Source organism: Chiloscyllium plagiosum, chromosome 11 (assembly GCF_004010195.1).
Source record: "Chiloscyllium plagiosum isolate BGI_BamShark_2017 chromosome 11, ASM401019v2, whole genome shotgun sequence".
NCBI classification, from domain to species: Eukaryota; Metazoa; Chordata; class Chondrichthyes; order Orectolobiformes; family Hemiscylliidae; genus Chiloscyllium; species Chiloscyllium plagiosum.
The window spans coordinates 54,452,288-54,474,595 of record NC_057720.1 but is presented as its reverse complement, the minus strand read 5'-3'; the positions used below and the strand labels follow the sequence as shown (position 1 = coordinate 54,474,595).

The 22,308-nt window shown below is 40.2% G+C and overlaps 1 protein-coding gene across 20 annotated transcripts in view; it reads left to right on the top strand.

Annotated features, from left to right (window-relative positions):
- Window positions 1-22,308, top strand: part of lrrc7 (leucine rich repeat containing 7) — a 607,301-nt gene that overhangs the window by 132,528 nt on the left and 452,465 nt on the right. Inside the window, exon 1 of one of the 20 annotated variants that reach the window (XM_043699349.1) lies at window positions 2,858-2,878. The exons of the other annotated variants lie outside the window; for them this stretch is intronic. The gene's annotated coding sequence lies outside the window, so the exon portion shown is untranslated. Of the gene's footprint in view, window positions 1-2,857; window positions 2,879-22,308 lie in introns of those variants that run through there. 20 annotated transcript variants of the gene reach the window in all.

Below are 22,308 nucleotides of genomic sequence, written 5' to 3'. Positions count from 1 at the left end.
TCAGGAAAGCCTGGTGCTACTCCTGGCATACCCTCCTACACTCTCCATTGAACCAGCATTGATCCCCTGGCTTGATGTTAATGGTTGAGTGGGGGATAAGCCAGGCCGTGAGGTTACAGATTGTACTGGAGTACAATTCTGCTGCTGTTGATGGCCCACAATGTCTCATGGATGCCCAGTCTTGAGTTGCTACATCTGATCGAACTCTGTCCCATTTAGCATGGTGATAGTGCCACAAAACACGATGGTGGTTATTCTCAATATGAGGGCAGGACTTTGTCTCTACAAGGATTGTGCAGTTGTCACTCTTACCGATACCTGGTCTGGCCTACACATGAATCCAGACCTATAAGGGCAGTTAGGAATGGGCAACAAATGCTTCCAGCAACACCTATATTCCATGAAAGAATAAAATTAAAACTTTTTTAGATCTACGAATGGTCATAAGCCTCAATGCCAGGTTGTGTCAAGGGGAATGGAAAACAGACAGGGCTATTCTTTTTATTGGCTGAGCACCAGGAACAAACCTAAAGTTGGCTCAACTTTCAGAGAATATCTCTGGGACACCCGCACCAACCAACCCCACCATCCCGTGGCCGAACACCATAACCCCCCCTCCCACTCCACCAAGGACATGCAGGTCCTGGGCCTTCTTCATCATCAATCCCTTATAACTTGATACCTGGAGGAAGAATGCTTCATCTTCCGCCTTGGGACCCTGCAACCACACGGGATTAATATGGATTTCACCAGTTTCCTCATTTCCCTCCCCCCCACCTTATCTCAGTCCCAAGCCTCCAACACGGCACCGCCCTCTTTACCTGTCCATCTTTCTTCCCATCCATCCGCTCCACCCTCCTCTCCAACCGACCACCTTTTCTCCTCCTCCCACTTTCATCTACCTAGCACATTCCCAGCTATCTTCACCCCAACCCCACCCTCTCCCATTTATCTCTCAGTTCCCCTTGCCCACAGGCCTCATTCCTGATGAAGGTCTTATGACCGAAACGTCGATCCTCCTGTTCCTCGGATGCTGCCTGACCTGCTGTGCTTTTCCAACACCACACTCTCGACTCAACCACCTCTTGGCTAATAAAAGAAAGAGGTCTTTTGAAATTAATTTGAAAAATTGTAAGTACTCAATCTTAAACAAATATGGCAACACCCACGTTCTGGGTCTTAATTGCAAATATTTAACCATTTTATATTTCCATAATTGCAGTTCTCAAATTTTTGCAAATTCCTTACAGAACCATTATTAAAATGTTTAAAAATCCATTTTGTGAATGTCATGTTGATAGCCATTGCAGCATGTAAATGTTTGTTCAATTGCTGTGATTTAAGATTCAAGAATGGTTTCATTGTAGCATATCTCCAAACTGCAGAAATATAAGGCACAAATTTGGCTACCTGATTTCTGTCTTGGCTCTGTCCATCACCAGCTGTCTAATTGACATTGTGATAATAAACCAGCAAGAAATGAGTCAAAATGCCAAACTAGCCTGCGAAGAACAAAATGTGCATCATTACATAAAGCAAAATAAGGAACCTTAAAAATGACAGATGAAAGCAAAAGATTTACATTTGATTAGACAGACTTGGGCTACTGAAATGAAGTAGATCATGTTAGACTTTATAATAAGTAATGAGATTTAGTTACCAGTGTAATATGGATGAACATTTATTCTTCTCCACAATTTGATTGATTTCAATGTTATTTTGTTTGGGAGAAACGTGATTCAGCTACTAATCACTGAATTGAAACATAGACTATCCGCAGTAAACAGGGTAAATCTGTTAATGGACAAAACAGCACAACATCAGTGAGACCAATTTTTTCAAAATAAAAGAAATTAACTTGACTCAGAATCAATTTATATCTTTATCGGGCAAGACGTCCACACACCAAAAAAAAAACTGCCATGGATGAGAAAGTGGTAAGAGACAACTTAAACCTAAAAGAAAAGCATACAAGAATACACAGAGAAAAGACAGATCCTACTGAATGGGAGACATAGAAAAATACAGCAGATGGCCACAAAACAGACGGTATCCCGACACAAAGGTGTTATGAAAATAAACCTTCAAAGAATGGAATAAATTAACAGCACAAGTTGTAGTTGCATAGTGACTTTGATCTAATAAAATGTCTTGAGCTACTGCATGGAAGCAGTAGAAATCAAGATTGGGCAATAAGCCATGAAAAGAGAGTAGATTACCAAAAACTGGTCAACTAGGTTTTAAGGAGTATCATAAAGAAGAAAAAGAGAGGTGGAGAGATTTATTAAGGAAAATAAAGAGTTGAGGCCCAAGGCAGCTAAAAACACAGTCATGAATAGTGGATCAGGAATGACCAAGAGAAACAAATTAGAGGTGTATGGATATCTCAGAGTGTTGTCAATAATAGAAATGGGGAGGACCCAACTATGGAGAGATTTTAAAATAATAATGAGAATTTTTAAATTGAGATATTGATTTGAGTTGAATTCACACCCCAAATATGTCAATAATCAGGGAGGTGATGTGTGAATGTGATTTGTTATGAATTAAGACATGACTAGCAGAGATTTGAATGGCCTAATTTTATGGAGGGTGGAATATGGGAGATCAGCCAAGATTATATTTGACTTGCCAAATCTATAGATACCAGAGGAATGGAGGAGGGTTTCAGTTACAGATAGGCTGAAGCAGGAAGTAATTCAGGTGATGTTAAGCTAAAAAATTGAAGATAATATTAGTGATTGCATGGATTGCTGGTAAGAAGCTCTTTACAAGGTCAAATATGAGATCAGATCTTTTGGTATCTAGGTCATGTTGCTCAAGATGCATGTCAGCACATTGCAGAGGTCCTGATATACCGACTGTGGGAGTTGCCTTGGTAAGTTAAACTTATACTGAACAATTCCTCTGTTCTCTTTGACCCTATGAAAATGTGTCTCTTAGTTAGAGTGAGATATGTCAGACAGATCAAACTTTAAATTAAGAGTTACCTAAGAAATATTAGACATAAAAATCCTGATCTAATTCCTGGTTAACTATACAACTGTTGACTCTGAGATCCCATTGCGCTCTCCACTTGAATCCTACCATTTCCTCCAACTAGTCCCGCTTCCCAACTCGTCCATAACCCGATCCGACTGGCTTTTACCATGCAACTAATCCCTGAATCCACAATGCTCCTCTTACCCAATCTCAGGACCCGACTCAACTGCCATCTAACCTAGCTACCATCTTACCCATACACCAATCTATCCCCTACTTTACCCACCCTACTTCTTTACCCACTTGCTTCCCAAACCCTACTGGTAAATCATGTTAATTACATGATTAAGCGTAGATAGATGATGGGTGTTACTATATTATCTTTAAGCACACATAAAAGAGGATACAGCTGATACATTGAGCTGTGTATTTAGGAGATCTGTGAGCTTGTGTTTGCAAGAGTAAAGGCAGTATCAAGGAAAAACTCTATCTTAATTCTTAATTCATCATTGAGCTTGGATACAATTATTGACTGATCCCTTACCTCATACAGTTTACCCACTTTTACACAGCTTTGCATTCATTAATCAATGCCCTTGTACACTAACAAGTTGAAAATCTGTTTAAATGTCCCAAATAATTTTCACTGCTACAAACATGATAGAATGCAGTAAACTCTAAACTGCATATACCTGTTCTGAATGAGCTTTATGGATACAAGGCAGTTAGTTTCTTCCCACCTATACACCTTCCTGTTCATTCCAACCTTCTGATGAATTTAGAAATCATTTAGTGAACATATAGCAGATTGCAGCAGTGTCATACAAAGGGAATGTGGTTTCTGCTTGGATATCGTTTGCAGATGCTTTCATTGTTTTGAACACTCGATGAACTTTCCAGGACGTTCCATTGGAGATTTGGGCAGAAAAATTGGAAAAAAGGTGTAGTTTCCTGTTAGGTCAGAAATAGGCATTCCGACATTGATCAGAAGATTTGGATCCAAGTGTTACAGCTTCAGGTTCAAAATAATCAATTGTTTACTGTCAAAATATTGGACATCTTATTGTTCTCCTTGCGGCTGTGGATTAATACATTGTTGCTCTGTCACTGACTTCTAAGGTGCAGTAGTAAATATGGTTCCCTGTAATAATTAATTCCTGTTTCTTAATGAATATTATGATGCCCCTCTTTAAAAATGACATTTCTCTTGTCATGCTACTTGCTAGTGATGCTGAGGCTGCACCATTTGCTAATGATGTTGGCTCACTGGTTAGAAAGGTTGTTAGTGTTGTTGATTATACTTCTTTCTTTGTTGTGAAGGTGCTTTTTCTTAGGATTCATGTCTAAAGGTTTGTCAACAGCGGCTCATTTGAAAAAGACAGGAGTTATTTTGGATTGTTTTTTTTAAATGGGGCAATCACATGACTTAAGTTAATTGTTTATAGTATTTACTGGAAATCACATTCCTGGGTTAATGGCTTTCAGGAGTTTTTGTTTTGGGTTTGTTTGGATTACAGCCTGCTGAGGGAGAGAAGCTTTACAGCTTATCCTTTCTGAGAAAATATATTTGAATATCCATAGAAACACCGAATTCAGCTATTCTCCTGAAAAACCATAAGAAGAATAATTCTTGACATTTTCTGAATGAACTGTCTACAAAAGTGCTAGAGACATCTGTCTGTGTTTGGTGACCCCTACATATCTGTGCCAGGAAGCTGACTAAAGGCTATTTTGAACGTTTCATATCCTATCCATTTTTTCCTTCAAGAACTAACTATCATTACACCAAAGTGGCTTTTATTTCTCAAAATTAACCTCTGCAGAGAAAGTCATTTTGTTGGTGTACTAGAGGGAGTAGAGTTGTTTAAAAGGGTTATACTTTAATATTAAAAAAAGTGTTAATCTTTGTCAAATTAGTCTTGTTTTATAATAACATTTTGCTTGTTTATTAAAGAAACCTGGTTGATGGATGTTTTTATTTTAAATTTACTGTACATAAAGTATACACAATACAGCACAGGGGCGGGCTCTTTGGTTCACCAAGTTAGTGTCAATTTCTAGTCCTTATTTAAGCCCACTACCGATTGCCCATATGCAGTTATTACTCCTCTGTTTGCCTGTATGTGAATATTAAGGCACACTTAAATGAATCTTAAGGCGTCCATTTGCTAACATGCCTGCTTCCACTATTTCCACTGGCAATGCAGTCCAGGCATCCATCATCCTCGGTGTGAAATATTTTTCCTGTGCTTCTCCCCTAACTTTTGCCTTCTCACCTTAAATCTATGCCCTTTTCTAGTTGCCCTTATGACACAGGGAAAAAATCTCTGACAATCCACCTCTTCTTTGCCTCTCATAATTTTGTACCCTTCAGCCTCCATATCTCCAGTGAAAACGGTCTGAGGTTTTCCAACCTCACCTCATAACTGAAACCCTCCAGACCAGACAACATCCTGGTAAACCTTCTTTGCACCCCCTCCAAGACATCCATCCATCCTTCTAGTAGTGTGGCGACCAGAACTGCCTGCAATATTCTCAATGTGGCCACACTCAAGTTTTGTACAGCTGTAACATACTTGCCAACTTTTATCTTCAACAACTTTGCTGATGAAGGCTAGCATGCTGTCTGTCTTTTTGACCACCTTATCCACCTGTGTTGCCACTTACAGGAATCTGTGAACCCGTATGGCGAGATCCCTCTATGTCAATGCTCCAAAGGGTTCTGTCATTTATTGTTTAATTTGCACTTGAATTTGACCCAAAATGTATCATATAGTTGAGGTCTGAAGTAGACATAGTGAACTCAAAATTTTACCTTTGTGTCTCTGTCCTCATGTGCTGCCAGAGCTGCAGATTTTCTGTTTATATTTCAGAATTCCAGCATCTGCTATATTTTGCTTCGATTGAATTTGACTTATTGGTAACTCTGTGCAGCATTAATATACATATATATTGTAACCACTTGGGTGGTGACAGAGATTGAAGTGCACTGTCCAACTTCAATCGTAACAATATGGACCCTCTTCCTTCTCATGTTGTTACTGATTTCTGTCTCAATGAAGAGAGTCTTAACATCATTAAAAACCATTGAATCCTTCTATATGTAGAGTTTGCCTTTTCAACAACTCAAACAGGGAACTCACCTGTCTGCTGACGTGTTGATCTTTTTTGACTGTGCATCAGTCAGTTGTTATTGCATTTTGTTCTGGTCATGTGGAGGAAGTACCCTGTTTGACAGAATTGTCTTCTACTTCCTTCCATTCAGTAACTTACAGGTGGTTTCATATCCACCTGAACGTGTACAAATCAAAGTGACAGAGGCAGGTTTGGAATTTCCTTTGCCTTGTTAGTATTTTGTGAGGCTTCTCCTGATCATCTGAATGTGTTTTTCTTTAAAACTGTGTCCTTTTGGGTAATGTGGTGATGAGACGATGTTGTCAGACCAAACAATTCAGTAAATTTCTTAAATTCTCTGGACTGACTTCCATTGTCACATATTACTTTTTCAGCGAATAATACTTCTGCAAAAATTATTGTGTGGCTGTGAAATCTTTCACTTATCAGAAAACTGAAAACTTTGTCTAATATTATATATCTATGTAGAACTTTGTGATTCAGTCCAATACCTACACAGTTGTATATTTGTAAGTTATTTTCAAGTAGTTTATTAAAAAGTAGCTATTTAGGTACAATGCATTAGCAAAATTGCCAGAAAATATAATCAACCTGGGACACTAAGACCAGAGGATAAAAGGACAGCTACCATAGTGTGTATTGCTTTCAGTAGCTTGTGATGGTGGCATGTTTCCCTCTCTAGCTCATGTTGGGGAACGCTGTCCTTGGTCTTCCTCCATGTTTCCTAGTCCACCTCCATCTGAAGAGGTGGGTGTGTGGTAAATTTTGCCACCTGACAAGGACCTGCCCCTTCTCCAATTAAAATTATATGATATCTTTCATTTCTAGGGGCAGGGAGTTTACCCAAGTCAGCCACTGTTTGAACCTTTCTGATCAATGAATACAGGACATGTACTCTAGATTTCAAAATGTACAGCTCCCCTGCCCATCACCTAACTCCATTCTGTTTGGCTTCCCTTTGCGCTGGATGTTATTGACATGCCTTTTCAAATACTCGCAGGTTGCCAGAAGATTCCCTGAGGTCAGCTCTGTAGAGTCTCATAACCTTGATACACGCAATTTTGGTGACTTGATCCCACTGTGAGAATTGTTTCTATTTGGAGTGAGAAAGGGAGTGAAAGAAACTTTCTGTTGTGCCAAGCAATCCCATAGAAATTATATGCTAATCTAAAAATATTGTTGGTAATGGATAGTATCTGATAACTGTTGCCTTGATTTGGCACTTCCCACTTTCAGATCATGTCACTCAATGTTATTACTTATACTTTTGGAGTGCTGTTAATTCTGAGGCTGTTAACAACGTAAATACATATGATTGCAGTCACAGATTCTGCATGGACTTCATAAATTTTACAATTCTCCCTTCGCCTGTACCTATTGTATGGATAATTCTTAAGTGTCCTTAGCCTTAAATTCTGCCAACCCAAAATTCCTTTGACTTTGTTTTTACTCTCACCAGCATCACCCTAATTGTCTTAGTTAGTTTCTGTACATCATATGTGTCCTGTATCTTGATCATTTATGCTACACAGTTTATCAAGTAGCTGAGCATGTCTGGAACTTCACACGTAACAATACTCTATATGTTCAAATTGGTATCCCAGTTTATTGCATCTGATAAATCATCTTGCTTTTTAGATTAACTTCTCAAAAGGTCAAGGGAAGGGGTGGTCTCAAAATCATTATCCATCCCATCTTGCATGGTCCCGATATCTTAAGTGATGACTGGATTATCAAATTCCATTCTGTGAAAAGGTTTACAGATGAGGACAGACATATCTGCAAAAGAAAGCTATGTTTGTACAGTGCAGCCCTCCTGCCAGCCATTACTTCACTTTTGTAATGGAAATGCCATCTCCACTAACTGCTATAAGGCAAACACATGTGAACCACAGACTAACTTATTCCAGCTTTCTTCAATTTGGGCATTCAAAAGAGCCCCAGAAAGGAAAAGTTATCAATAATACATTAATTGTCCCTGTTGTAGTCTTCTACAGCTCCCATGATATCTCTCAGTCTTGTCTAGCTGTTTTCTCTCACTCTCTATCAAACAATCCTTGGCATATTGCCAAAGTCATCATAATTCCTTGCTTCACTTAGGAAACTGTTTCATGTGCATTTAACTACACCATCAGACTGTTGCTCCTGAAATTTTTAGGTAATGATACCCTAATTGCTATGGGTCCCACGTGTGATACCAATCTGTACAACCTGGAGTTTAATAGCAATGATAACTAAGCTATGATAAACTATGATAAGGATAAAATAAGCAGTTGAGTATTTGTAAGTAATTAAAAAAAACTTTAATATTATTAAGAAACAGCACTTCTGATATTATACATTAGCTAAATAGACAGGATATATCCTCGCAGAGTTGAGAGTGGTACACTGATGCTGAAAGACAATTGGACAGCTCCCCTATTTCTTATAACTGTGCGATACCATTCTTGATTGTGTGTGAAATAATTTTGTTCCAATATGCCATGATCAGGTTGGTATTTCAATAGTTATCATTTCTCCTTTATGCTGTATACTTATAGCATACTCATTAAAAGTTGCAATGTCTTTGTGGATGCCTATCTAGTACACAGCTGATCTGACCCTGAAATTCCACTTAAGTATTCTTTGTATCCTTTGAATATCTGGTGAAGAAGGTCTGACTGCATTATTTTAAGTAGTATTGTTCTGGATCCCAGAACCAGCAAAACACTATCTCCTAGTAAGATGCCATCTCTCACAGACCAATGGTACATATAACTGGCATATTTGCTGTACTTATTAGCTCATGCCTTGATCACTGCTGAAAGATCATGTGTATTCTTTCATTTGCCTGTTTCATCTCTATTTTGACTGTTGTTGTGGTGTTATGTCCAAAAGGTGATACATCTTTGTTCCTAGATCTTTTATCTCATGTCCTTCCTGTGTGACAACTGAGATAAGGCATCTGCAGCACAGTTTCTTTTCCTAGCTTATATTTCAGAGTGAAATTGTAGCCTTGAAATGTTGAGCCTTGCAGTCTTTCCAGTGCTTTATATGGATGTTACTTATAGATCTGCTCAAGTGAACAATCATCATTCTCCAATGTGAATTTTCTTGTAGAGCTGTATATGGACATTCTCACATCTACCCATGACTGCCTAAAATTCTCTTGTTATGATTCCGTGCATAGTTCCAGCCAATTTTAGAACTTTGGACACAAATACCATTTTCTTTCCCTTTTTGTAACAGGGGAGCTGTTGATCCTTTAGTAAATCTATTTTTAGAGGAACAGGTTTTTTTCTTGTAGTTTTTACTCTTTTTCTTAATATTCATGAGATGTGGCTACTGCTGTCTGGGTCACCGTTTATTCCCCATCCCTAGTTGCTCTTGAAAATCGTGATGAGCTGCATTTTTGGACAATGCTGTCCACTTGATGTAGGTAGAACACAATGCTTGAGGAAGGACATCCAGGATTTTGATCCAGACACACTAAACGTTCGGCGATATATTTCCTAGTCAGGATAGTGGGTGACTTGGAGAGGAACTTGCAAGTTGTGGTCTTCCCCTGTATTTGCTGCTCTTGTCCTTCTTGATGGTAGTGAGTTTGGAAGATTCTGTCTAAGGAACTTAGTGAATTTCTGCACTGCATTTTGTAGATGGTACACACTGCTACTGAGCACTATTGGTGGAAGGAGTGGATCCTTGTAGGTGTGATACCAATCAAATGTGCTCCTTTGACTTGGATGATGTCAAGCTTCTTGGGTGTTTTTGAAGCTTCACAATCCAGATAAGTGGGAATATTCCATCAGACTCATGACCTGTGCCTTGTAGATCATAGACAGGCTTGGGGAGTCAGGAATAACATTATCTTGAAGTTGCATGGCTGCTGAAAAGTACCATGTACTTCTGGTTGTGACATCACACCATGACTATTATTTCTGGAAGCCGCTGCTATGTTTCAAATTTTGAGGTCCGCACAGGACAAAGAAAAGATAGGAAGAGGTAATGTTAGTTATGAGATGAGTCCTCACAGCAGGGTTTCTAGCACCTGACGTGCTCCTGAAGGCACAACGTTTATATGGCTTGTCCAGTTCAGTTTTGGCTTAATGGTAACCCCAAGGATGTTGATAGTGGGGAAATCTCTGATGGTAATCCCATTGAAAATGAGGAGCTCATGTTAGATTTTGTCTTGAAAATCATTACTGGCATTATGTATCACAAATGTTACTTGCCACTTAGTCATCCCTACCCTTGCTGCATTTGGTCGTTGGCTGTTTCATAGACTTCTAGTTTGACTTACTAGTTTGAGTTTCATGCAACTCCTCATTTATGACTAGTCACTAGAACTGAACATCATCTTTAAGAATGTCTTGTAAATTTGATGGATGTTCTGGCATGTGAGGTAAGAAGGAACTCATGTGCTGGATCAAGCCAAGGAAACTTCTCAAGTCTCTCCTTTCTCTTGGTGCTTCCATCTCTGAAATAACAATGCACTATCAGTAATCACCTAATTAAATCGGTTACATACATTATTCTAAAGAAATAAATTCTGTCACCTTCACTTTCCTACTTTTATCCTTTTTCTACAATCATGATCTTTTCTATTTATACTATAGATGAGCATATCATCAACTATGTCAACCACTCCTTAGCACCCTCTCTATCAATCTTCTATTCTCAGCTGAACAGATCCTGGCTCATTGGTGACAGAGTAGTAATATCACTGGACTCGTAACCCAAACACAGTCTAATACTCTGGAGATAGCGGTTAACATGCTATTATGGTGCAATTTAAATTCAATTAATAAAGTCTGGAATTCAAACCAACAGTGACCACAGTAACTTTCATCAATTGTAAAAACCGACCAGGTTCACTACAGCCCTTAAAGAAAGGAAATATGCAATCCTTACCTGGTCTGGCTTAAATGTGACTTCAGACACAGCAATGTGGCTGGTTCTTAGTTGCCCTATGTAGTAGCCTAAACAACATTTAAACATTGTATCCAACACGAATGTTGTAGTCTGAGGCAGGAACCTAGTGAGCCTGTTGACAGTTTAACAAAGATTGGAAAGTACTGCCCAATAAGTAACTTTAACGAAACAAACTGCTGAAAGATATCTTATTTGGAGCTCTGCACACTTTGACTTGACAAATGGATTTCATTGGAAAGGACAATCTGACATCCTTGGAGAAAGTATAACTCCGTTCCGGAATAATTAGGGATAAGCAACAAATGTTGGCCTTGCCAGTGATGTTCATGTAGTTCCAGGAATTTTTACCCAATCACAGAGCTTGTTGGATATTGTCAATAGCAAAGTTTTACCATCAAGGTTCCTATTTCGGGCATCAAGCGTGCTGGAAGTGTTTATCCTGGCCAGTACCAATATGGTCCCTTCCAGTGTTGGAATGGGATGGTGATTCCTCTTTATTGGTGATTAAGTTCTTTGGGAAATATGCAAATTCTTAGTTATCCACTGACATCTCTTTTACTACAATGGAATTTATCCAACCTGTTAGTGACTCTGTCAACCACTTTCTTCTATCTCTTGGAGCTTACTGTCAAGGCTTCATTTGAGTTCTATCGACATTTTACTTGGGGATGAATCATGCATTTCTTTGCAGATTAATAGTAATATTATACGAGATAGAGTGGTGTTGGAAAAGCACAACAGGTAAGGCAGCATCTGAGGAGCAGGAAAATCAACGTTTCGGGCAAAAGCCCTTCATCAGGAATGGGCTTTTGCCTGAAACGTTGATTTTCCTGCTCCTTGGATGCTGCCTGACTTGCTGTGCTTTTCCAGAACCACTCTAATCTAGACTCTGATTTCCAACATCTGCAGTCCTCACTTTTGCCTAGTAATATTATACTGACAATGTACAAAGCATCCAATTATCTCGATAAGATTGGTACCAGATTTTCCTTGCTTCCAGTCAAAGTGAGTTTTTGAATTAATGTACCTCCTTCACCTTACAGCATTTCGACAAAAGCTGTGGTTCATCATAGCTGCTCAAGCTATGGAGTGCAGGACCAATTGTTTTAGTGACACAGAACATACAGCTAACATCTTTTCCTTTGTGTTCTTCTGATTTGGGTTGTTCCTCAGATCTTCTGCATCCATTGGCATGATATTATTTAGATTTACGGCATCTTTCCTTAGGAGACAATTTTATTTCAAATTTTCAGGAAAGATCTCCTGGTATAACCTGTGAGCATTACTTTGTGCCCTGGTGGTATACACCAGGGGAAGCACAGTGGCTCAGTGGTAGACACAGCTGCCTCACAGGTTCGATTCCAATCTTGGGCGACGGTCAGTGTGGAGTTTGCACATTCTCCCCCTGTCTGTATATGATTCCTCCAGATGCTCCAGTTTCCTCCCACAGTCCAAAGATGTGCAGGTCAGGTGAATTGGCCATGCTAAATTGCCTATAATATTAGGTGCATTAGTTAGAAGGACATGGGTCTGGGTGCGTCACTTTTCAGAGTGTCAGTGTGGACTGTTGGGCTGAAGGGCCTGTTTCCACACTGTAGGGAATCAAATCTAATCTAATCTAAATGCCACTTCCAATGTTGTGAAATTATCCTTTCAGTAACATTTTAAGAAAACAGATGAAGGGTCAACAGATAGCTCATTTGGAGCTCTGCACACCTTGCACATCACAAATGGATTTTATTGGCAAGGACAATCTCACCAAATTGGAGGTCCAATGAATGGCCAACAACTATGACAGCATGGCTTCCTCTTCATTGTCAAGACCGCCTACAGACCAAACACGCAAAACCTCATCCTACTGCTGGCCAAGGATTGAGTGGCTCTTATCAAAGACAAAGAAGCCATTCTTTCAATAATTGATTGTTAATAAAATCCATTTGTGATGTGCAAGGTGTGTAGAGCACCAAATGAGCTATCTATTGACCCTTTGACTGTTTTCTTAAAATTATTTATTGGGCTGCATTTTCTAATCTTTGTTAAATTGTCAACAGGCTCACTAGGTTCCTGCCTCAGACTACAACATTTTTGTTGAATACAATGTTTTAATGCTGTATGCTGAATTTCTCAAAAACAATTGTCTGGGTTTCTCTGTCTTCTTCACTTATCACCCAACTATTACATTTATTTGATCCTTTTTTTCACAAAGGAATGTACCTAACACTGTCCTCTTCTCCAGTGCTTTTTAGAAAGTTATTGAAGGTCATTGTACATTTTTATTTAAACTTTACAAACTCCTTTATTACTCATCACTTTCTAATTTAATTTTGGCTGTAGCTGAATGTTAGTTGATGGTTGAGGAGGACTTTGGCATTTACTTTTCCAATGGTCGACAGCAAGGAGATTCCCCTTTAGTTACCACAGTTGGACTTGTTCCCTTTCTTGAAAATGCTCACAACTGTGGCATCTCCGAGCACTCCTAGGATGCTCTCCTCATTCCAGGTATGGCAGACGATGACATGTAGCTGCAGGAGTAGCTTTTCGCCTCAGCAGGGATACCATCTGCTCTAGTAATGTTGTTGTTCTTGAGCTGACAGACGGCCTTCTCTACTTCATGCAGGGCTGGGGTGTTGCTGAGCTTATGGTGTGTAGCATACTGTGGGATGTGGTCAAGGATGCTCGGATTGACAGCACAGTACTGGTTGAGGAGATCTCTGAAGTGCTCTTCCCAACATTGTTTGATGGCTTCTTTGTCTTTGATAAGAGTCACTCCGTCCTTGGCCAGCAATAGGGTAAGGCTTTGGGTGTTTGGTCTATAGGCGGTCTTGACAGTGAAGAAAAAAACCATGCACCTCATAGTTGTTGGCCATTTGTTGGACCACCAATTTTGTGAGATTGTCCTTGCCAATAAAATCCATTTGTGATGTGCAAAGTGTACAGAGCTCCAAATGAACTATCTGTTGACCCTTATCTGTTTTCTTAAAGTTACGAGTTGGGCTGCATTTTCTGATCTTTGTTAAATTGTCAACAGGCTCACTAGGTTCCTGCCTCAGACTACAAAAATTTTGTTTGATACAATGTTTTAATGCTATATGCTGAATTTTTCAAAAATAATTGTCTGGGTTTCTCTGTCTTCCTCACTCATCACCCAACTATTAAATTTATTGATTCCTTCCTTTCACAAAGGAATGTACCTAACACTGTCCTTTTCTCTGGTGTTTTTTAGAAAGTTATTATATGTCATTGTACATTTTTATTTAATTTTTATTGCATTCATTGGATCTCCAGTGCTTTCTCCAACCAGCACCTGTTCTTCATGTCGCGGGTTCGTTATTGGACCTTCAGATGCCTGTAGGTCTGCCTTTTCTCTTCCGACTATAGGTGCTGTTTTACGCTCAGAAATGCCATGTGCTTCTAGTTTATCAGTTTTTGGATCTCATGATCTCTCTTGTCAAACCAGTCTTGGTGTTTCCTGGTTACATGAGCAACCAGGTTTATGCAGGCATTGAAGATGGCAGCCTTGAGGGGGCACCAGAGGCAATTGGAATTCTGCAATTTAGTGTTGCTGAGGGTTGCAAGGTTTGTGAAGAGGAGCACGAGGCTATCTTTTCTAGTCTTTCAGTGTCTCTGTTGGACGTCTTGCAGCACTGCTTCTGTTGGCTCCCCTGCAGTGGAACTATGCTTATGTTGATCCTGGCTTAATCAGTGATGGTCCATTGAGCAATCATCGGCTCCCGTCATGCGCACGTGAGTTTAATATCTTTCTGATACCTTTCCCTGACGTAGCCAAGGATGTTCCGGGAGAGAGAGTAATCAAGGCTGGTGTAGAATTCCTCTTTGTCTTCAGCAGCTGCATCAAGCATTAGTGCATATGCACTCACACTCAATATCGTCACATACTGGTTCCAAGCAAGGGTAAGTCAGAGTGACATGAGGCAGGGGGAGTCCTTGAGTTGGTCCACCAATTCGTTTTGGATGATGAAGCCGACTGCATGGATGCAACACTCTTCAGTCTTGCCATTCCAGAAAAAGGTGTATCCGCAACCTTGCTGTCTGAGCTGTCCTTTCCCTGCCACTGGGTTTCACTCAGGGCAGAGAGTTCCTGGAAAACGATGGTAGTGCGGAGTTCCAATCTTTCACTGGCTGGAAAGACTGCTCATAAGGGTCCTGATGTTCTCAGTCTCACACTTCATCCTGAGAGTGTAGAAGATTCTTTTGCAAGAGTTATCTCAACAAGGGGCCCAGGAATCACTTCCCTAGCTTGCTGCAATGTTCTATGGTATACCTGAGCAGGTCCCGGGAATTTATCTACATTTATGCATTTTGAGATGTCCAGCACCTTCTCCTCTGTATTATGGACACTTTTCAAGATGTTGCTATTTATTCCCCAAGTTCTCTAGCTTCCATATCTTTCTCCACAGTAAACACTGGTGCAAAATTCTTGTTTAGTACCTCACCTATCTCCTGCGGTTCCACACATAGGAGGCCTTTCTGATCTTATGGAGCCCTATTCTCTCCCTCGGTACTCATTTGTCCTTAACTTGTAGAAACCCTTTGGAGTCTCCTTGACCGAATTTAGAGTCATCGAGTCATAGAGCTGTGCAACACGGAAACAGACCCTTCAGTCCAACTTGTCCATGCTGCCCAGATATCCTAACCTAATCTAGTCCCATTTCCCAGCACCAGGCCCATATCCCTCTAAACCCTTCCTATTCATATACCCATCCAGATATCTTTTAAATGCTGTACTTGTACCAACCTCCACCACTTCCTCTGGCAGCACATTTCATATACGCACCACCCTCTGTGCGAAAAAGTTGCTGTTCGGTCCCTTTTATATTTTTCCCCTCTCACCCTAAACCTATGCCCTCTAGTTCTGGACTTGCCCCAAACCAGGGAAAAGATTTTGTCTATTTATCCTATCCATGCCCCTCATGATTTTATAAACCTCTATAAAGTCATCCCTCAGCCTCCAATGCTCCGGGGACAACAGCCCCAGCCTATTCAAACTCTGCCTATAGCTCAAATCCACCAAACTTGGCAACATCCTTGTAAATCTTTTCTAAATCCTTTCAGGTTTCACAACATCCTGCTAATAGGATGGAGACCAGAATTGCATGCAATATTCCAAAAGTTTGCCAAAGCTATCTCATGTTCCCTTTTTGTCTTACTGATTTCCCTCTTAAGTATACTGCTACTACCCTTATATTCCTCTGGAGATTCACTTCACTGCTGTCTATACCTGACATATACTAATTTTTTCCTTGACCGGAACCTCAATTTCTCTAGTCATCTAGCATTCCCTACATTTATTAGCCTTACTCTTCACCTAACAGGAACATACTGTTTCTAGACTCTTATTATCTCATTTTTCAGGGCTTCCCATATTCCAGACATCCCTTTACTTGTGAGTAACGTTTGTTAACGTTTGTTAGTTCTTGTCTAATACTGTCAAAATATGATCACACCTCAGTCAGTTGCCCAGCCTTAGATTAGATTACTTTACAGTGTGGAAACAGGCCCTTCGGCCCAACAAGTCCACACCGACCCGCCAAAGCGCACCCACCCAGACCCATTCCCCTACATTTACCCCTGCACCTAACACTAAGGGCAACTTAGCATGGCCAATTCACCGAACCTGCACATTTTTGGACTGTGGGAGGAAACCGGAGCACCCGGAGGAAACCCACGCAGACATGGAGAGAATGTGCAAACTCCACACAGACAGTCGCCTGAGGCGGGAATTGAACCCGGGTCTCTGGCGCTGTGAGGCAGCAGTGCTGACAACTGTGCCACCGTGCCGCCCACGATCCAACCCTTAGTTCCCAAGAAAAGGTCAAGTTTTGCTCCTTCTCTGGTAGGTACATCCACATACTGAATTAGAACATTTTCTTGTACACTCTTAACAAATTCCTCTCCATCCAACCCTTAACACTATGGTAGTCTCAACCTGTGCCTGGAAAGTTAAAATCCCATACCTTTACCACCCTATTACGTTTACAGATATCTGTGATCTCTATACAAATTTGACTATTGGGATGTCTATTGTGGACTCCCAGTAAGGTGATCATCCCATTCTGTTTTCTCAGTTCCATGCAAATAACTTCACTGGATGGATTCCCCAGAATATCCTCCTAAGTCCTTATGGGTCAAATGCTGGCAAATGAGATGAGATTAATTTAGGATATCTGGTCAGCGTGGATGAGTTGGACCAAAGGGTCTCTTTCCATTCTGTACGGTTCTGTGACCCTATGAGTTCTTTTAATTTGGGGAAAGCATTGCACGCTGGCTACCACACGGGCTTAGCAGCACAAGATTTTGATCCAGTGACGAGGGGGAGACCAGGCAGTACCGTTTGGCCTTAGATTGCCTGCAGTGGAGTGCAGGCAAACAGTTTGGTGTGGGGTAGTGCTTCCCACTGAGGCAGTGTGAGGTCTGAGATGAGAATGGAAGGAAGGAGAGAGGACTGGAAGAGCAGTGCGGCTGCTACTTTTGTGCTTATTGGCCTCACCTTTCCAGAAACAGATGTAACCACCACCTTGTGCTGTTTGTAAATGAGTGTTGATTGTAGCTGAGTGTTGGTTGCTACTGTAATGGCAATGGGAGTGCATGTTTCACTCAATTTTTCTTTTACTTTCTGGCACTAATTATGATCATTTGTATCTAAATCTAATTAAACAGTTATTTCCTTTAAAATGTTTGTGGCTTACTCGCCAATGCCACTGCCGCTATGTTTTGGTTACTATATCCTATAAATTCAAAATATTTGTGGTATTAAACTCAAAATGTTAAATCCTTGAGTGTATTTCTTCCATGTCAGTTGGAAACTGATATATTGTTGCTTAGTATCTAACATCAGTGCAGCAGTAAATGTGGCACTCTGAGTTTACATTCTCTCAACAATTGGTACCTATTTCTTTACAGGTAATGTTACAAACAAAAGCACCAAGGTTGTGAACAGTTGTTCACTCTCAGACAGTTGTCAGGAAAAAGGAAGGATTCAGTGGTAAGGGAAAAAAGTTTGCCATGGGGCCAAAGGCAACAGTCTTCCCAATACTTAATTACAAGAGATCCTGCTAATCCAACACTAGATATCTGATAATAGAGACAGTGAAGACATTGAGAGACCTGGTGGTGAGGGGAAGCTGGTATCCTCAGTGCAGATGTGGAAACTGCTGCTGCATTTTTGGATGATTTTGCCAATAGACAGCATGTGGTAAGAATGAGGAGGGAGGCAGTGGGATGATTCCTAGAAGACCTCAGAGAAGACAATGCAGTGATAGGAAGAGAAACCACTCTCACTGATTATCTCGTTATGATTAGATCGCGAAGAATGAAACGAAGTAATGAAGTCCCAATTCATAAGATATTGGTGGAGAATCTGGTGAAGGAGGAAGATACGGTCAGACATGTCCAAGGTTCAAACAGATGAAGAAGGATGAACAAAGATCTAAACAAAATCAACACAAAAAGTTTACAATTTTTTTAGTAAAGCAAGAGTAAATACAATCTGGGCCCCTCACAAAAACTACTCAATAACAATATTATAAATGAAAATAAATGTAGAAATGTTAAATAACTATGTAGCATCAATATTTACAGTAGAGAAAGAAGATAGCATGCCAAGTGTCTCAGGGATACTATTTATTTCTGGGAGAGGGAGCTCAACCAAAACTGATGCCAGTACATAATGGGAAGAAAGAGTGGCAACCCAAGAACAAGAAGGTTTCTATTTCTGCGTTTTAAAGGAAATAGGTGAAAGCATTACAGTTGTGATAACTATGATCTTCCAAAGTTCTGTCAATCCAAGAGCCGATTCTTTAGATTTGAAAATTGCCTATGTCACTGTACAATTTCAGAAAGATGATAGCTTAACATTTGATGAAGAGAAATTATTAAAGTCTGTTACCAAAGATCATGTGACTGAATACTCTGAAAACTTTCAGCTGAGAGCGCAAATTGCATGGATTGGTAAGTGTAAGCTATACCTAATGAACTTGGTGGTACGTTTTGAAGAGATGTAATAAAGTAGTAGACAGAGGAATACCTGTGAATGTTATTACAGTGGCTAGAAGGCATTCACTTACACCGCCCTAAGAGATGTTTAGATTACGTTAAAGCTCATGCAATTGATTGCCAATTATTGACCTAGTTAGGAGCAGCAGGCAACAGACTGTAAAGTTAATGCACAGGTTTTTGAACTAGCAGCAGGTGACTTGCGGCACTTAACAAGGATCTGTGCTGGAACCTTAATTATACATTGTATTTAATAATGGCTTTGATAGTTTTACTATTGACACAAATATAAATAGCATTGTAAGCAATATAGATGGAAACATAACATTTACAAAAGAAAGGGCAAACCAGACTAATAGCTGGAATGAGCGAAGGTTACACAGGCTATGTTTGCACCTGCTGGAGTTTTAGCTGACTTGACTGAAACATGGAATATCCCAAGCTGCCTTGATAGGGTAGGTGTGCAGAGGGTAAAAGGGTGTTTTGTCTTATGAGTGAATTTAAAACTAGAAGTCTCCATTTAAAATAAGGAGTTACAGTTAGGACAAATAAGGCAAAAGTTTTCCTCTTAGAAGGTTGCAGATCTTTGAAATTCTCTTCCTGACAAGGTGGTTGGAGCTGAATCTTTGAATATTTTTAAGGCAGAAGTAGATTGTTCTTGGTAAGCAAAGGGTGAAAGGTAATGGGGTGGGCAGAAAAGTGGATTTGCAGTTCGAATCAGATCAACCATGCTTTTACTAAATGGCAGAGCAGGGGATAAATAGGATACTCCCAATACTTGTTTGTGTTTTGTTCAATATATTAATATATTTACGAGGCAAAGCTGTGGCAAATTGATTTCAGTAAGGCCATTTATGATGGATCTTTTAAAAAAGCATAGACCAAAGTACTTTACTGAATGGTGACAAGATGGAAACAGTGGACTTCAGGTTACATGTAGATGAATCATTACTCTACCAAGAGCAAGTAAAACTATTTTTTTAAATCAGAAGATTCATATAATTTTAGCTTTATACCCAGACGACTAGAATAAAAATGGGTAGAATTTGGCAAGTAAAATCATAAAATGCCATGAATACTCAATAGATCAGAAACCATCTTTGCCAAGAGAAAAGGAATTATTATTTTAATTCAGTTAATTTCTGCCATTCTGTTGTTCAATATTCTGACCAAAGGTCATTGAGAGGGCTCTTTCCAGCACTTGAAAGACATGGGCAATGGCAAGTTGGGTGATAAAATATCATATTAGAAAATTGGAATTCTTGACTTCGAGGGAAGAAATCTGATTTCCCAACCAAGGTTTTAAAAGCAAGACAGGAATCTCACTAGTGAAAGGAAGAGACCTAATTCCATGTACGAGCATCTCATTATTACCTAATCTTGCCTCATTTATTTCCAATTTGTTGTTTTCTCAGGAAATGGAGGGAAACTAGGTGGCAACAAACTCTTGAAATAAAGGTCTGAGTGAGTACCTGGGCCACTCCAGCTCCTTGTTTGCTCCTCTAGCCTCCCCCTTGGCCAGCAGTTCCCAAAATCTGAGGGTGCACTCCATGGACAGTGATTGCCTGCAACCCCTTTTCACAAAGGTTGGTATTAGACATGCACTAGCCTTGCCACAATATCAACTTACTTGGAATATGTTTGGCCACTTCAATACTGCACTATGGAGTGCAATAACACCTTTCTTTGCAATGCTGCTGACAGGCCACTTTGTGTGCAGAGATAAGCAACTGTCTTGTGAATCAGAACAAGGTACATCTCAGGGTTTTCATGCTTGCACTGCAGGTACTCACTCACTTTGTGCTCTCAGCATGATTGCCTTCCCTTTTTTCCTGCATTGTTGCCTCTTTCAGAACTTACAACCTCACAGTTCTTATAACTTGCCTTGCCATTTAACTCATACTATAGCCAGGCAGCTTGTCATATTTGCCTGCAGTGATCAGTCAAATGAGTGGATTTGTTGGTGTTTGGCTATGGCAATGTTAAATCTGCAGCATTTGCAGCTTATGGGGCAACATACTGAATGTGCTTGTAACATTTCACAATGTCTGAAACTAAGAGCGGCCCTCAGTCGCATTGGAGGCTTGTTGTCAGGGATTCATTCACAGTAAGTCCAAAGCGTGGTCCATTATCAGTTTAGAGGTCATTTGGTCACTTAGGGCATTCAAGGGATGAGCTATGGTCAGTCCTGCAGGCCCCCTGCAACCTGTTTGGGGTTTAGTATTGAGTCAATAGGGAAGCTGCACAGTTATTAGTGAAGGATCTGGTCACTCCCCAAGTTGGTGAGGAGGGTGGATCATAATTGGTACACATGGTCTGTTCACTGAAAGTCAAGGGGGTTATCAAGGGACACTACTGTGGTGGGAAAGTTGAAGACAATTGAAGACAGCATACCGGGGTGCAGAGTGGATAATAATTGTTAAGTGGTCAATTCAGCATATAAGAGTAGGAGATGATAGATGGCAAGAAGTACTTTGGGGGGGGGGGGGGTTATTAACAGTCACTACCAACCTGGTATCGATAGGGAATACTGCATCATTATAACTAAGTTGTATGCCTGAACCACAGGAGAAAGCGAAGAGATGTACAGGTAAATATGAGTTGAGTGGGAACATGGGAAAGACCGAAATCCTTGAGATTGACAGGGAGAGCAAGGCAGGAAGGTTTTGGGGAAGACACCCCAAACTGAGAGGCTGAGCCTGCAACTCACTCCATGAAACATGACCTGGGTTACCTTTCAACTTCATCCAAATCACAATTGCACAATCAACATGAAGTTCTTTTGCACTGACAGTGCAGAATATACATATACGCAATGTGAGAGCCTTCAAGGGGTAAAAGTTGTAAACAGATATCACACAGTACAGATATCAAGACATCTGTTATTACATTTTGCAGTCGATCTTGTGCATTGACTAAAAATTCTGGTCTCAAGCAATATTGTCCACATTACTCAACATTACAAATTGATCCTCATAGTCACTGTGAAACACAAATAATGTAAGGTGAGCTTTAAAATTTCACATTCGTTCCACAATTCACAAACACCTTTCAAGGTTTGTTAGGCTGCCTTGGGTAATGTGGGGTTTAGAGTTCAGAGAGAAATTCTCATTATTGTTAACACACATACAATCTCCTAGTGTGTGTGTGCACTAAATAACTTCAGCAGCATCCATCTGAATCAGGCCAGTGAGAAAAGTTTGATGATGCCCAGCATGTCTGCAATGCAATGCCTTCTTTCATTGGGGTCAATAAGGGCCACTGATG